Below are 19203 nucleotides of genomic sequence, written 5' to 3'. Positions count from 1 at the left end.
AGATCTTATCGCACAAACAGACAGACACGAAAAGTGACTTTATTTTATACTATTTAGAGAAGATTTTTTTGCTATTTGTTTTTGGGGTGTTATGCCGTGTTGCGCTAACTCCTTCTTTAGCCAACGTTTCGGACAGCATTGCAGTGTCCATCATCAGGGCAGATGTGTTATTTTAAATCATATTTTATTTAGAGAAGCTTCGTTAATTTTTCTTTCTAATAGATTCTTGGCGTGAGAACCGATAGAGATACCAATATTATAGGCCATAAAATTGTTCGGGAAATTGATGAGTAATCTCAATTGCCCCCTGCCACTTTCACAAAGGAACCTACTTGTTAATGACTCTTGGTGTCCCGCCATTTTTCTGCACGTTCAAGCCATCGCACTTTTTGAAGAATTTCTGCTTTACTTTCTATGTAGTTTCGATATCCAGTCGAACGATTGCTGCCACCCATATCTAGGTCTCACCGCTCTAGGCGTTTAGCGATAACTAATTTAAAATTGTCAAATTGTCTTCATTTGGGTAGACTATTTTTTTTTTAATTTATTTCAACTTTTTTCAAAATTCCCGCTAACAGCACAATTATAAAAAAATAGAAAAAGTGACATTTGGAGGTACTATTATTTAAAACCAAATGGCCAGAAAACTCCATCGCTCAAGGCAGGTATTTTGTAACCCATTGCTCTAGTGGATATACCAAGATCATATTTTAATAACGAATGGTATAATATATTCATTTATTTGATTCTGGCCATGCTTAATGGCTTAACCAGATTTCCCAACTATCGTCTTTCCCACCTCCTTCCCATTTTCACTGCCTTTAAACTAAAATATCCAACATTGGGATGCCATAATCATGGCTGCACTTGTTGAACGCATTTAGAACTTTTACGAAATTCACATCAAACAACATTTATGAAAAGAACCAACCCATTTCCTTAAGTGTCTGTTTATTCCAAGTCAATGTTTGATGTCGTGTAAATCTGTAACTAATCGATACGTTATGACATGCTAAACAAGAATGTATGCAAATTTTGTTTCGTCAAATAAGTCACAAATAACTTTTGCGTGATGATAGATCACTTTCACTGTTACACAATATTACTAAATGTGAAGAGGTACTAACAGCTTTGCATGTGCAGTTCTTTATGATCAATATACTGCTTGTTATGATAGACTAAAAAAGTAAAAACAGCTTAGAGGCACCCATAAAAATATTGATTCAATTTTTGAACTTTGATTTTATGTACCATCTAGAAGAGCATTATTTGATTTAAATTAAAATGTTCTACCAATTAAATTTTAAAACAATTTATAAATGAAAATTATGAATATATTTGCGCTAGAGTAACTTTAAAATCTTAAATAGTGAGTTTCTGTGAAAACCAAATTTCCAAAACTTTAATGAGCTACTGGGCAGTGAATGATTTATATGACCATAAAAAAATTGACCAGTAATTTTTTTTTTCTTTAGTTTATTTCTTTACTTTTACCATGATAAGTCTATTTTATAATGCCTTTTTATTTAATTTTGGTATGTTAATTTTTTGGAATTATTTAGTGAGAAAAACCTCAAATTATAAAATTTAATTATTGAATTCTACATACGCGATTCCTAAACGAAAATCTCAAACAGAAAAATCAGAAAAAGATACGGTCACACCTAGGACTCGAACCCAGGACTCTTGCCTTGCCGGGGCACCGCTCTACCAACTGAGCTAATGGGACCCTATCTCCTTCGGTCATATTTAACTGTATTATACTTAGAATAGAACTACCAACGTTGTCACATTTTGCGATCTCACATTTTTCTTGCGATCATATGTAAAGATAATTGCAAATAAAAAACTTGCGGTGAGAAAAATGACAATATTCTTAGTTCTAATTCGAAGTATGATAAGACCGATATTCATTGGGTCTATTATCTGTTATTGTCTGTATTTTGTGCGTGATGGCCACCAAAATAAATTTGAGAACGCATTGTCATCCACAACGAGTCTCTGCTGAGTTTCAGCTCGCCTTGATTTCGGGAAGCAGGATAATTTTTATTTCCAATATTTGCACTAATTCACGTAAACCAAATTGAAATTCAAATAGATGTATTCAAAAAGAAAGTCTTGCATTTTTAGTGTTTATTTTCCAAAAGATTTTAAATTAATAGTTATAGATACATTTACAGTGTTCATCTCTACGACGAAATAAAATGTCTATTTTTTTAACGAAAAAAATTACAGTGTTTCAACAAAAGCGTCTAATTTTTTTTAAACTTGTGCGAAAAAGAAAAAAATATTTTTTGTGTATTAGAAATTTTTTACATGATTAAAATCTTGTATATAAAAATTGACTACCAAATTTACTGGAGTTTAAGGAAATTCAATATACTTTAACTTCCGGCTAGTTAAACGAAAATCATAATTGTTTCAACAAATCCTTTGATTTCATTGGACATGAGCATAATAGACAAATTTCTGTGTTTCTTCAAGCAGAAGATAAATCTCACTGGCAATAACTGCCTCTCCAAATGTCACGAGCAAGTGAAATAACGTAGCTTCTCACTGACTAAAATTCTTACTAAAACACAACCATTGATAATGTCACTAGTCAACGAGCCCTTCAAATTTCATAACAAAGCAACAAAGAAACGATCATTAACACGATTTCTTCAGGGAACATGATTATGATAAATTTCCAAGACTTACACATTTTCACGAAAACAAACTGCGAAACGTAAAGTTAGTGGAAATGAATGTAAACATAAATAAAAGCATTTAAATTATACCTCCTCCACCGTGGTCGAAGGGTAAGGCTCTCGACTAGCAAGCTGGAGGTCACGGGTTGAGATCATTATAATTATAATAGATTAATTTGTTTTTTTTTTTCACAAATTACTAATTTAAAATAATAAATAGTATATTTGCGGAACGTTCCAGCGTGGAAGATACTCTTATTATCGCCTTGATGTAAGTCCACCATATAATGAAAATTTGCTTGAAGTGGCTTTGGTTTTGTTTGGTTACCAGATCTGAAGAGCCCAGTACTTCCCCACCTTCCTCCTTCCTATCTCCTTCCCTTCTCCACAACCTTAAGCCTCAACATAAACCATTCGGGGGTGCCATAGTTTTACTGGCTGCTGAAGGTTAGGAGTAGATCATCAGATCAACTTGTGCAGTTTCACATAAAAAAAACGTTATAATATTTGAATTATTTGAACATTCTCACTTGAAAAGTTTTGATACGTTTACTTATTAAATTTACTTATTTGAAAGTTTCTAGTACTAGTCAAAAACAATAAATTTTCAGGAGAGATTGTTCAAAATATGTTTTTGAGATTTTTCGTTTTGATGCGACACGACTTTAATACTGTCGCAGAGTAGGAATAAACAAATACATTTTTTTTCTACTCACAATGTTACAGCCTTACTAAAACACGTTATGACAAATTTATTCAATTGATAAACGATCGTTTATGTGAAACCATTACTAATATAGAAACTGACATTTTTTTTCGCGGAAAGATATATGCATATATATCGTAGTTGTTGTTTATTTGAACACATGAATTTTCCCATCGAATTTCGGAATATTTCCAACTTATTTTAAATTTGCTGTAAATTAATTATTTTTGAGATGTCGTTAAAAGAAATACCGTTTAATAAACAAGATAAAATAACATATTAGATTTTTTAATAGCAATATTAATTGATATTTATATATTGGAATATTTAAATTTCAAACATGAAAAAAGTGGGAGAAAACACTTGTATTTTTATAAGAAAGAATTATTAGAATTAGTATAAAATGCGACATTTTGAAAACCCATTCCTTTTATTTGGAGAATCTGCAAGATATAGGCTCATCTCACTAATCCAATAATTATCTCATTAATCCAATAAAAAATTATAATAATTCACTGAGAATAACAACAACAACAAAAAAATGATTTTGAATCCATCGTTAGCGCAATAAAAATAATATTAACCTAACCTAATTATTAATATTAACCTACATACATGAAAAATTTATGTTAATCATTTTAATATAGAATTCATGCGGTTACAGTCAAGCAATAAATAATACGTAAGAATTCTCTTTTTTTAAATTTCACGTTCTGCTGAAATTCGACTTGCCGGTTCTTTCGGAGCCCAGTTTATGATATTTTTTTTTATTTGATACCAACGCAAATTTAATCATCTATAGTCTTTATACAATACATAATAAGCGGTACAGTATGTACATAATTAATTAGTGTGATCTATATATTAATAATTTCTCAAATTTTTCATCTTCTCATAATTCTCTAACTTCTACATCCTCTTCTTGCAACCCAAACTAGCTATACATAATTTTTTTTAATATTATGGTAATGTATAGATTCTATGTCACCATAATACAGGGTCATCCCTAGCATAGAGGGTGAAATATCACAAAAAACCACATGTACTCTCTAAATCATGTATCAATAAAATAAAATTAAAATTAAAACACCGTTTAACGTTTGCTAAGTATTTTTTTTTAGTAAAGCTATATTTAGTATTGAGTATGAAAGATATATCGATGTTAGTTTATTTACCTAGTATTATACATATAAAATAATTCGTTTTATATTAAAATAACCTAATATTATAAAATACATTTATACCTGAAGTTATTAAGATTTATTAAGACTGGACCTCTTTGGCAAATTTGGGAAATATTCTTAAGAGGAAGCTACAAGCCAAATTTTTTTTTATTCTTGGTATACCTTATATTGTAGGTAATAGGCATTCAAATCGCTTGACAAACGCTTGATAAATCGATTTCAAGCTCAAAGATGATTTTTATTTATTTTGTAAATAATAATATAAAAAGCAAAAAAAAATATCAAAAACACTGACACAGATAATTTTAGATATAATAATGTATCTTTAAAAGTTGTTTCCTTTACGAGTTTATACATTTCTATTGAAAAATCTTTTTTTTTATTAGTTTACATTTATATTTTTAATTGAGTAATTTATTCTTTTATATGTATTTTACTCAAATGAAACGATAGAAAAACCTTCAATTTATCTAAAGTATATTTTTTTGTATTGATAATGTAGACCAATTCGTTATAAAGATTAATCAAAACAGTGATTTAGCACTAAGCTTCGCCTTAAACCGTAAAGTCTTTTTGGGAGATACATATTTCAGCCTGACACGGTCTCATAAAAGTTATGCTATCTCTTAAAAAAAACTTAATGATACAAAATACTGTTAATTTATTAAAAATCTGGTCAAATTATTCGTTTTTCTGTTAAAAGCGGGAGTGCAGACCTTTAACAAATGGATTGACAGAGTTTCTAACGAAGTATCAGAAGCGAATATTTTAAGAGGATGGCGGAACACGTGCTCATACAAATACTTTTTTGTCGCGTTCTGTGGTCATATTTATCAGGAATAGAACGCGTGTTCTCGATAAATTCTGAATGTGAATAATATTTTATCAAGAAATCGGCAGGCTACCACTTTTTTTAACACGATCAATTTTCTCTGTGCATGGTTAAAAATTACGGTAGTGTTCAAAGATATTAGAAGAACGAGATGTGCTATGCGCAGTTCGTACTGAGTGGAATTGTTTTGCCGAGTGTCGCCGGTTTTGTTCACCAATACTACTGCACACCTTCGCTTGCGCTAAGGTATCCGCACTAATACATAGAACAGGTTTCTGTGCGTACACGTCCCGATACCGTTCAAAGTACCCTAATTAGGTAGTACTCCGGCTACGGTCCGGCGGCCAACATAGCATATCTCGTTCTTCTAATATCTTTGGTAGTGTTAGAAAGAGACAATACGCGCATTCAGTTTGCATTCAAAAATTTATCTTTAACGCTCTTGAAAAATAAAAAATACATTTCATAATGATTTTGTCTTATTAAACACCTTATTAGTTTTGGGTAAAGAGGTAGTCATAGTTTACTCGGTAAAAACCATCGGTAACCGACTTTAAAAATATTTTCTTTGCTTGCCTTCAAAATATTTTTTATTGCATTCGTAGAAATTTAATACTGAAATCTGAAGGAGTATTTCATCTGCTTCCAAGAACATTATTTTATTTTGAAAATTTACCGAATATATGCTGAAGCAATTATAATGTGAAAATATTTTCCGCGGAATCTGTATTTTTACAGTTCTCCTAAGCGAAGTACAATGCAAAATGTCAAAGGCTTTAGGGGTTAAACGAATATTTTAGATAAATAAAATATCTCTTCTTCTTTATTCCCTGTCTCTTTGGAAGGTATATTTACACAATTCATAAATGTTGGTATTTTTTTTAAATCGTTTTCGGACATTAAATCAAAACATTAGTATGTAACATAAGGTTAATCGGGATACCTATCAATTCATTCGTGAATGGCTTACTATTTCACTTTTAACAGGAAAACGAATAATTTTATAAGATTCTTAATAGATTAGCAAAAAATCAGGAAGTTTTATCAGTGTACTCATACCTTCGTTCACATTTATTTTTAAAACACGTTAATTGCATCAGAGTTTCACAAGCTTTCACTTCTTATTCGGGGCCGATTGATAGATACTCTCAATTTCGTTCTGATAAAACATCAACATTAAGAATCTAAACACTGCTTTAAATGGCTTAATTTGTATTTGTTGACTTAATCTGAATAGCCAGGTACTTTATATCCATCCTCTTCTCAATAAACTACCAATTCCTCTTCTTTGAAATCACACTATTCACTATTTCAGTATGCCAAAATCCCACTAGCACTCGATGGACTCTTGTGCGGTATTCACATAGCAAGAGAAACATAAAATTAATATTTCAATCTAACAATATTTTAAATAACGTTTATTTGCGATATTTATTAGGATTTTCCTTCTCGATCTTTGTTCAAGTTTGATACAAAACACAAATAAGTTAATCATTCTATCGTCATGGTGTATCGAATCCACAAAACAATTCTTGCAAAGAGAGCTGCACACTCTCGAATTAAGGAATTCTCACAACTTTGTTAGAAGAACAATACTGATGGTAGGCAAACAGTTCTTGTCGATACTCTAATTTTCTAGCTAATTGGCGAAACTCACGCACAAACTTTCTTGCAAACGCTTATATTAGTGCCTGTATGGGTTGATTAGTCTGAAATATAACATATAGCAATCCATCTATTATATTTGGATAACGTTAATTCAACAGAATAATTACTTTTCTCTTTGAGATACGACGAAATGTCAGAAGACCGCCAAACAATTAACAATGCATGAATGTATACTCATACTATTTAAAAAATAATATCAATGACAGACTAAGCAAATTAAAACGAGACATCAACATATTTTGTATCCATGTTCAACATTGGATATTTGAAAGGGGACGAGCTTTGTTTGAATGAATGAGTTACTACCACTGTTTTAAAAAAAAAAAATCGCTCTATCATTTTGTAGCATCAAGAAAAATCCAGAATTAATTCATTTATAATAAACAACTCGACGCTACTTAGGTACGTACTTGCAGCCGAAATCAAAACAAAGCAACCTACCTGCATCAAGTATCTACCGGCGACAATACGTCGCAGTCCGTCTGGCACATTACGAGAACTCGCCAGAAGGTTTGAGTCTACCGCCTAGGCATAATTGCCGCGCCGCCGAAACTTCGTGAAAGGCCCAGACCGAGCGAGTAGCTTCGATTTAATTGCCATTCATCTACCTTCTGTTGCCACCGGCCGAACAGTATAAATAAGCCCGACGCAGCGAGTCAGGAAGTCAGTCAACAATCTGCCGTCAGTGGATAAATCTCACAAGTGACGATCGGCGCGTCCCGCGCCCCGCCGCGAAGGATAATACATCCGGCTTTGCCCGTACCATCATGGAATCCATTGGGACATCATCTTAGCGTCTCGGCCACGTCCCTGGCCAGCGCTACCACGGATTTTAGCGCCCTGGTTCCAGCGTCTCTGGCCAGCGCTTCATCCACGCATCATGACCACCACGAGGACACGCAGCATCCTCACTGGTCTACGCAGCTCCCGCTCAACCGCCTACAAGGTCCGCCGCACCTTCGGCCTTCCGTCAGCACTGGAGTATTGATTCCCCAGATCGCCAGTGCCTGACAGTCAACGAGTCCCGGTCACCAGCGCCCGGCGTCGACTCACTGACCTGCGTTTGACCTGCCAACACAGCCAGCACCCGGTGAATTCATCTGTCCTACGTCATCTCCTCATCACGGCTACCTGACTCATCAATAAAACATAGTGAATTTCACGACATGTCTTTCATTTCGTGCCTCTCACCTGATCCCCAAAATTTCATTTTTTTTCATATCACAAAATTCAAACGTGACAATGTGACTGTAAGCATGTACACTTCTAGATAGATAAGTGCAATTATAAACTCGTGTTCAAATTTTTGATGTTAAAAAAATTTTCATATATTTTAATCTTGTTTTTTTTTTTTTAATTGAAATATATATTTTTGACATACTTAATAATAATTAAAAGAATCAGTTGTAAATATGTCAATATTTAAAAAGTGTCAATGAAATTAGAACTAACTGGAAATAATAATTGGAAATCTTTACATCTTAAATCTTGAAACCGAATTTGGCGTTCGAGGTGATGTACTCCAATGGATGTCATCGTACCTGTCTGGACGAGTAGCTTCAGTAACTTTCAATAAATATACATCACCTTAAACTCCCATCGAATTTAGTTTCCCAGGGTTCTGTACTGGGTCTCATTCTCTTCATTCTATATACTAATCGTCTCGAACGACTCATTCACTCAGCTGGCTTTGAATCACAAGGCTACGCGGATAATCGTTTGATTTTCAAGTTTTGCTCCCCGGATGAAAAAGACGTCCTTAAAAACGAGGTGGTTAGTTTCATTGACACGGTTTCAAGTTGGATGTCTGTTAATAAACTCAAACTTAATCCGACAAAGACGGAATTTATTTGGATAGCTTCTCCTGGAAGACAAGCCCTCATCGACTCCAGTCCAATCCGTATTCAGAATACAAATATAATCTCTTCTACGGAAATAAAATTTCTAGGTTTCACTTTAGACAATTGTCTTTCTCTTGAATCGCAAATTTCAAAAACTGTAAGTGCTGGCTTTTTCTATCTAAGGCAGATAAAATCAATTAAGAGATGCCTTCCCTCTGATGGAGCAAAATCACTCATAAATTCGTTCGTTGTCTCACGTATGGACTATTGTAATAGTGCATATGCTGGCCTACCTAAAAAAACAATTCAACAGAATCCAGTCCGTTTTCAATGCTGCGGCGAGAATGATTTTTGGTGAATCTAAGCACTGTCGTATAACCCCGATTCTAAGGGATCGTCTACATTGGCTTCGATGCCCTGAAAGAATAGAGTTCAAGATCTGCTTAATGACCTTCAAAGCATTGCAGGGAATGGCGCCAACCTATATATCGGAATTATGTGTCCGACAAAACCTAAGCGATAGACAGCTTACTCTGGGGTCAGCAGATCTAGATGTTACCAATCGTTTAATCGAACTTTCTCGGTCAAATCGAGCTGTTTACTATGATCGCTCTTTTCGTGTAGCTGGCCCACTCATTTGGAATAAACTTCCCCCAGCCCTTACCAATATACAAAATTTGGCTGAATTTAAACGGGTTTTAAAAACAAAATTATTCAAAAAAGCATATTTAATAATATAAAAATCATTTATATTCTCATGAATCTAAGCTTCTTTTTTAACATACTATAAAAAGCCATGTTTTGAAGTTTTCCGGTAATTGTTTGGTTTCGGTTTCCTCCTTATTGTACTTTTATGTTTAATGTCCACCTATTATATAATATTTTAATGTTTTCCTGTTTTATATAATATTTTAATTTTAAAGTTCTTTTTTTCGTGCACTGTTTCTGTCTTTTATTGTTGTCCTCCACTAAAATAGCACTGTTATTGTTAAATTTTATTCTCTGCTTTTATGTAAACCGTTTATTCTTTATTTCATTTTATGTAATTAATTTTTTTTAAAGGAACACAATAGGAAATTTTATTTTTAAGTTTATTATAGTTAAGCGCACTTGAAGTGAAACAACACAAAACTGCGCTATATAAATGCTATGTTATAATTATTATTTACAACGAGTAAATCCAAAAAGACAATATTTAAAAAAAATGTTATTAATCCAAAATACCTTTAATACAGGTTGTCCGGGGATAAAATGCGTGAGTTGATTCTACCGTAGGGTTTTAAGGTAACAAATTTTTCACTCCTGAGAAAATACATAGACTTCTAAGTCTATAATAGCCAGGTAAAATTTAAACACCTAATGAGGTAAAAATTGTGAGGCGCAATGACTCCGTTCCATTTGTATAAAAAACATTAACTTTCAATTCAGTAAATTTAAATGATTCACCACTTCATGGAAAATAAGAATCTAGAAAATAAAATTAATAATCTGATTCTACGTGATAGAAATAAAAAAGATGAAAAACTTATTCCTAAAAATTTCAACTTATTTTTACACACGAAAATATTTTTCCGAGATTGCAACAATAACATTTGGCTGTCATCAGTTGTTTTGTTTTGCTCTATCTAAAATTAATTTTTTACCATTCTTTTTTGTTTTCTAGCAAAAAAAAGTGTAGTGTGTTGTGCCTTGAGGTTTCTTCTCCCTCCTGATCTTCCAGGAGTCACTTTTCGCTGCTGATTTCCAGATATTTATAACCTTTTTTTACTTCTGTCATTTTCCATACTATTATTGTAGTTGTTTACTTTTGTGAATAATGGAGGAAGATTTCCCTCCTGGACCCCCTACAAAGCCCCCAGATCCCTCTCCAGACCCCCCAGACGGGGAAAATGGAGAAATTTCTGACAGTGATTCTGTCATTTTGACTTCTACCAAAAAAAGGAAATTTACTCCTTCTTCCCCAATAAAACTTGACTCTCCTTCGACTTCACAATCCCCACCAGCACTTTCTCAACTTCCTCCAACAAACTTTTATTCTCCTCATTCCCGTGGCCCATTCATAGTATACGCCCAAAAAACTGAGCAAGGAAAAACCATCCACCCTCTTGAATTTGGCAAATTCCTATCAAATAGCAAGAACCTTTCAATCAAGCCTGGAGGTGTAAAAGCCGAGGGTCGCTTCCGAATCTCCGTCGAATTCCTCTCAGGGTCAGCTGCCAACAGTTTCATCAAAAATATCTTCATTTCATCTAATTCAAAGTTCAAGGCATATATCCCTACTTTCAATGTCACTCGCATGGGCCTGGTCAGAGGTATCTTGACCGATCTGTCCATCGAAGAAATTCTGTCTTCACTTTCAACCCCCCAACACATTGGCAATCCCATAAAAGCCAGGAGGCTAAATTACAAGGACTCCTCTGAGGGTATAATTTCCTGGAAGCCCTCCCAATCTGTAGTTATCACCTTTGAAGGTCAATCTCTTCCCTCCCATATATATTTATTCTTCAACTCATTACCAGTTGAAATGTATACTTATCCCACCACTCAATGTTTCAATTGCTGCCGTTTTGGTCATACCAAAGCTGCATGCAGATCTCAACCCAGATGTTTTAAATGTGGAGAAAACCACGCAGCTGACCAATGTCCTTCTTCCTCCTCACCCAAATGTTTTAACTGCTCAGGCTCACATACAGCTATCAACACTTCTTGCCCAGAACAATCTCGCCAAAAAAATATAAAAATTTCTATGGCCTCCCAGAACTTGTCTTTTCTGCAGGCTTCTAAACTATTCCCGCCTGTCAAAAAATCATTTGCTGAGGCTTTATCCAGCAACTCCTCATCCAACCCTCTTCCCTCTTCTACAACAACTTCTTCTCGTTCAACTAAATTCACATACAAAAACGATATCTCTAAACCGGCTCCTGGATACGATCAGCAACAACACAACTCACTGCTCTTAAATCGCAATGGTTCACCTCTTTCAAATGCCACAAATGGGTGTGCAAATAATTATAATCCGTCCTCAATGAACTCTCTAAAACTTTCTGAAAAACTCTCCCAAGACAATTCTTCATTTATCCAAACTCTCATTATGCTTCTAATTGACCTTATTTCTTCTCAAACTAATCTACCGTCCAACGCTGCTACTATTATTTCCACATTAAAATCATTTATTCAAAATGACTCTTCAAGATTTCAAAATACTTCAGTGGAATAGCCGAAGTGCTATTTCTAACAAATCTGATCTCCTTAACCTATTAAATTCCAACTTTATTTCTTTGGCTGCTATCTCGGAGACTTGGTTTACTCCATCCACCCACTTTAATGTGGGAGGGTATTCCTGTCTCCGCGACGACCGCCCGGAAGGTTCGGGCGGCGGTGCTGCCCTTTTTATTAAGAAATCCATATCATTTTCCCCAATAAATAATATCAAACCCCCCAATGCTGACTTCCAAATGGTTGCAGCTAAAATAAAGGACACATCCTTTATTTCAGTCTATCTTCCCCCAACAGCTCACTTCAATAAACAAATTTGGTTGCAAATTGTAAGTCAACTAAGCCCTCCTTTCTTTATATTAGGCGATTTTAATGCCCATTCCCCCGTCTGGGGTTCTGCTTTCTCCGACCGAGATGGTCGAAGTGTGATGGATTTCCTAGATCAATCCAACCTTTTCCTTTTGAATGACGGATCTCCTACTAGGATCTCTCGCCCCAGCACAAGCCCCAGTGCAGTGGATCTCTCGATATGTTCTACTAGTCTGGGTTCTCTCTCCTCTTGGGTGGTGTCCCCCGACCCTTGCTCCAGTGATCATTTCCCGATCACCATTACTTATCAAACTTCTTTCCAATCGGACAAATCTCATATTTCGACAAAGATTAAAACGAAACACACCAAATGGGATGAATTTAACTCTCATATGGACAAGTTCCTACTAAATTTACCCGACACCAATATATTTTCCGTCAAAGATGACTATAATAACTTCAAATCAATGCTCATAACTGCAATAAATAAATCAAATCCTCCCCCTAAAACTAAATCTCTTTTAAAAAAACTCCCTCCAACTCCCTGGTGGGATGAGGAATGTTCCAAAGTAGTAAGAATTCGGAAAGCTAAATCTCTTTCCTATCGTTACAATATGACTATGGAGAACTATCTTATATATAAAAACGCTGAATCCAATGCCAAAAGGGTATTGAGGTCAAAAAAAAGATCTGGGTGGTACAACTTCTGCAGTTCAGTATCTCCGAACACTCCAATTTCGGAAGTTTGGTCTATGATCCGAAGATTTCGATCCTCCTTCAGTTCACCATCTCCTCGAGCGTCTCATTCTAAATGGATAGATGAATTCTTGGACAAAATTGCCCCCCTTCTGTACCTAACTTAGATGAAATAACGCCTATCTATAATACTCCTATGTCTAATCATTGGCTAGACTCTCCATTCACCTTAATTGAGCTAAAAAATTGTTTATCAATAGTCAAGGACTCATCTCCAGGCAGAGATGGTATACCTTACAGCATAATCAAAAATAGTAATGATAATGTTCTAAACCACTTCTTAAGCATCTTAAACAAAATCTTCCAGACTGGTATAATGCCTGATGACTGGAGTTGTCAAATAATCATCCCTATTTTAAAAACAAACAAATCACCAAATTCTGGATCCAGCTACAGGCCGATCGCTCTTTCATCCACCCTCAGTAAACTTTATGAAAAACTAATTAAAAACCGATTAGAATTTTTTGTCGAGAGTAAACAGCTTCTCTCTCCATCTCAATTTGGATTTAGGAAAAAAAAATCCACTCAAGATAACCTTGCCATCATCAGCACTGATATTAATTTATCAATTTCTAAACAGGAAGTTTGTCTTGCCGTCTTTATAGATATAGAAGGCGCCTTTGACAATGTTTCCATCCCAATCCTGAAAAAAAAACTTCTAGGCCTTGGCCTTCCCCCCATGTTTGTCCAATCTATTATTAATCTATTTCTAGATAGAAAAATTTTCATTGAACTTCCAGATATTTCTCCTCAAAGTAGGTCTATTTGGAAGGGTTTACCACAAGGCGATGTATTGTCCCCCTTACTGTATAATATATACACATATGATATGCATGTCACTATTCCCCCACAAGTAAAAGTTATTGAGTTCGCAGATGACATAGCTTTCTTCTTATCATCCAAAATCATCCCTCTCGCCGTCAAATATCTTAACGAAGCCATGAATGCCCTTTGCACATGGCTCACCTTAAATGGTTTTGAACTTTCAATCCAAAAGACTCAGTGTGTCACCTTCTCAAACCGCCATAAAAATCCCCACGTTCAAATTTTATTTAAAAATTCTCCAATCCCCAACGCTTCTGAAGTAAAATTTTTGGGAGTAACATTTGATAGGAAACTTAAATGGTCTTCCCATATTAATAATTTAGTTACTAAATGCGAAAAAAATTTAAATATCATCAGATCCTTATCTGGCGTTTGGTGGGGAGCTCACCCTACTTGCATTAAGTTGCTTTACAACGCACTTATTCGAAGCCATCTCGATTATGCCTGCCCACTTTTTAGTACTGCCTCAAAAAATGTACTTGATAAATTAGACAAAATTCAATCTAAATCTTTGCGAATTATAACTGGAGCGATGCAATCGTCACCCATCAATTCCCTTCAAGTAGAATGTTCTGATCCTCCTCTTTATTTAAGGCGTCAACTATTTGCTGACAAATTTGTTCTTAAATGTTTAAATTCTAAATGTCATCAGGTTATCCCCAGCGTCTCGTTGTTCATTGACTCAACCCATTCATCTACAATCAGAGCTTCAACTAAACCTCTTCCTGACATCTGTAAAAATTTTAAGTCTCTCTCAGAGCTTTACATCATCCAAAATGATCTACTTCCCTTATACAAATTAAAATATAGTCACGTCACCCTATCCCCAACAATAATAGAAGGGATCGGAATCCTTAAAAGTCATTCCAATCTCCCGGCCCGAACTGTCAATAATATTTTCAATGACATTATTTCATCTAAATGGCCCAACTTTTCTCTTTTATTTACTGATGGATCCAAATCTCCCGACTCTCCTAACTGTGGTATAGGTATTAACGTTTACCACAATAATTCTAATGACAGAATATTTCATTCAATTTCAAATCAATTTTCAATATTTTCAGCCGAGTGCATTGCAATAATAGAATCTCTCAAATATATAATCAAAAATAATTTCGAACATTCCCTCGTTCTCTCTGACTCTCTCAGTTCCCTCCAAAAACTTAAATCCAGTCCTCTTCTTCATCCTGATGATCACTTTGTATGCCTTATTCGAGAGATGATAGCCTCCATTCAAAGCTCTGGTAAAACTGTAACTCTGATTTGGATTCCTGGACATGTTGGTATCATGGGTAATGATATTGCGGATGCCTTGGCAAAACAAGGAGCGTCCAACCCTGTTGTTACCCTCGTAAACCACATTCCCCTATCTGACATTTTTTCCATCATCAAAGATAGATCCCGCAATGTTTGGGCAGAGTATTGGCACATTGCTAGTCAATCCAAGGGAGCCTGCTATGCCTCAATACAAAGAACTATTCCATCAAAACCGTGGTTTCAGCAATTCCCTCATTTTTCAAAAAAAGAAATTTCTTCACTCATTCGAATGAGGATCGGACATTGTTCCGTTCCTTCCCATCTTTTTTAAAATTCACGTTGTTGACTCCCCAGATTGTACATTCTGTGGTCTAGAAGTGGGAACTTTAGATCACATATTTTTTGGTTGTCCCTCTCTAAACAAATATCCTCTCTTCTATCAAGCCTTATCTAAAATTGCCTCCCCTCCATTCAACATCTCATCTCTTCTAAGTCTGAACTCGACTCCAATTTTCATTATAATTTTGAAATTTGCCCATTTAAATAAAATTAATATTTAAATTCACCTTTCATTTCTCAATAATTTTGAATGATGGCCAAGAACACCCTTGAAGGGTGAAAGCCAGAAATAATGTTAAAAAAAAAAAAAAAAAAAATATTTTTCCGTTGTAGAATATTTATTTTCCCAAATAAAGAATTCTTTTTTTCCCAAAAAACTACCTTAAAACGTCCATTGTAATATGTTTTGTCTGTAGGTACATATTAGTCTTTAATTATAATTATTTGTTTATTCTTATTAATTTTCACCATATAGAGTGTCCGGGGGTAAAGTGAAAAAACTTCGTGAGGTGATTCTACATAATAAAACAAGTAAAAAATGTATCATTCTAGGTATAAAGTGAATAACAAAAAAAATAGATTATCTTTTCAAAATACGGAATAAATTTTTTAAACTAAATTGCCTACGCACTTTATAATTCGCTTCCAGAAATGTACAAAACCATTGAGAAAAATAAAAAAAACTCACGATGATGGTTTTAGGAAATATTTAAAAAAATGAAAATAAGTACCTAAATCCATATTTTTATATCTTTGATTGTTCCTTTATTTGTTTACTCTTATTTTTTTGCTCTACTTAACCTGTTTTTTAAAACTTGTTATGCAGTGTTGTATTTTTAATATTTTGATGCCAATGTAAAATTGTATCTACTGACTTCTGTATGTATTCTGTTCCGACTTATAAATGTAACTTCCTCCCGTCCTAAAATGTGTTTTGTAACTTATCGGGATTACCCTAGCAAATCATAAAAAAAAAATAATAATATATGGGACAATATCTTCAGGTAAAATCAAAATAAAAAATATATTTTTATGTTTAATATGTAGTCATTTTTCTTTTTTACTTATACTATCATATCGAACCACCCCCTGAAGTTAGCGCATTAAAACGAACCCATCTGTAATATTTGTAATAGTTTCAATGGAAAATATTTATCAATTAATTGTGAATGGAAAATGGTGCTTGATTGGAAATCAAAGAATATTTTTAATGTTATTATTATCTCTTTTTATTATACGTACTTATCTACATTACACTTGTAACAACATTATATTTCGCAATACTACCAACCTAGTGTTTTGTAAGTAGAGAATCATTTTTAGATAAATTGATTTCTGTAAGAGCTATTTTGTCCAAAAATTGTGATAAAAAATATCATTTTAATTTTTCGTAATAATAACATCATAAGCCTAATAACGTCAAATATCTCCGGTTTAAAGAATTCCTTGCAAGAAAATCGTTGCTTATTCGAAGTATTAATATTTGTTCCGCTTTAAACGCTAAATTGTAAATTTCCCTGGGGATTAGGGAGGCGTCCAATCAATTTTCTCTACATTGAGGGAAATAATTGCTGATGGAAATAAAAATTCCAAACAAGGTGTGCCAAAAAGTCTTACAAATTCATTAAAGATGTTTACCGTCGTGTACAAGACATTAAAATTATATTTTTTAATCACTAATCAATATTATTATTATTTAACATAGACATCGAAGTTGATAGACCAGCTTATCTGGGAAAAGGGAACAAACCAAGTCACGGGGAGTTGGGAGGCGGCGTGACCTTAGTTCTAACCATTTTTTACACCACTAACTATTATAAAAACCACAGCATAAATTCATTATATGTACTGAAAATAAAATAAAAACGTATTTTGAATGTTACTACATTATTTAATATTAATTAGTTAAAGTTTTCAGATGCATCCCCTGGGAAAGCTTTGGGAAAAAGATTTTTTTTCTAGTCGTTATGTTGTGAAGTTTTTTTTCACGGCTGATTAAAGTAATTTAAAATGCCGTATAGTAACTATTTTCTTTACAAAATCTGAATGTTAAACTGAAAAGTACAAAGTGCCATAACCTTGATTTATCTGTTTAGTCCAAAAGTCAGGCACAGATCAGTAAATGTAAAAAAATATATTTAATGTCATGTAAATATTTTTTTAATTTTGCCAAAAATAATACACTTTTAATATTATGGCAAATTTCATAAAAGTAAACGCGCATTGCTGGTAGCCCTATAACGGGAATGAAAATAATTCTAAGGATTCTGTAGGCACAAATAATACAAAAATAATAAGAAGGTAATAATTATTATCATCTCAGAATAATTAATTTTCCATTACTAACGAAGTTATACCTACACCCTGACAGTTAATAAATTTAATTTTAAGGGAATTCTATTTTGGTGATTTCGGAAAAAAAATGTTTTCGTTACGGCCGCACTGACTTTCGGTTCAGTGGTTACAAAGGGCTAACTCGATACGACCCAAAAGGGAATATACGAATTAAATTCGCATTTTAAATGAAAATTTATCTTTACTTACTTTGTAAAGTTGGTATCGGTTTCTTTTTTCAAATTAGCCAACAAAAAAATTCATTCGGTTGAAACTGGTGAAATCGAAATTGGTTTTTATGTAGTTTTTTAAGAACACGTTTTTTTCTTTACATCATTATGAAAATCTTAATTTTTCACTCGTTCAATAATGTCAAATTAATAATACTGTATATTTATCCCGAAGCAGAAATGATTAGCGGTGTATAAAAAGTTATTTATTTTCATTATACTTATTTGTTTTGGTCCGGGGGACAGAGCAAACTTTTTCTTCCTTTTTTGTTAGTTCCACTTAATTAAATCGATATTTTATGAACAGTATTTTTTATGTAAAAGAATTAATTACCTAATAATAATTGTTTTTTCATAATAATTTATTTTTTCTTTTTTGTTGTTGTTTAAACATTTTGAATGCTTGATTCGGTTGTGTTAATTTTATATTTTTACATAGTATTTTTTATAACCATAACCAACTAACTTATTTATCTGTACTTTCGATTTTTTATTATTTTTCATTACAGGGTGTCCGGGAGTAAGGTTAACAAACTTCGGGAGGTCATTCTACATGATAGTATAAGTAAAAAATCTTGTTGGGTATAAATAGTATAAGTAAAAAAATATATATTATTATTTCATGTTTTCAATCTACGGGATAATGTCTTTGGGTGGTATCAAAATAAAAACTCTCAAAAATATATTTCAATTAAAAATAGGCATTTGATTCTTATCACCCAATAAAAACAACTCTTCACAGTTTTTATATTTGAAATCTCTCCACTGAAAAAGAGCGATTTTAATTTTTTTTTTACTTGTACTCTTATGCCTAACATGATATAATATTTTTTCGAAATTTAAATGTTTCAGTGTACAATAGTTGATTTTTTTTGTGTGGAGAAAATATTATTCTTCTTTGGAAAAATGGGTAATAATGGGGAAAAAATTACGGAATTCGTAAAAAAGTTATTTCATTTTTTTACATCTACCATCACATAGAATCACCTCCCTAAGTTTGTGAGAAGAATCAGGAA

The sequence above is a fragment of the Hesperophylax consimilis genome, chromosome 25, assembly GCF_061612785.1.
Source record: "Hesperophylax consimilis isolate HC1 chromosome 25, BYU_Hcon_1.0, whole genome shotgun sequence".
NCBI classification, from domain to species: Eukaryota; Metazoa; Arthropoda; class Insecta; order Trichoptera; family Limnephilidae; genus Hesperophylax; species Hesperophylax consimilis.
The sequence above is the reverse complement of the archived record's forward strand: the minus strand, read 5'-3'. Positions refer to the sequence as shown.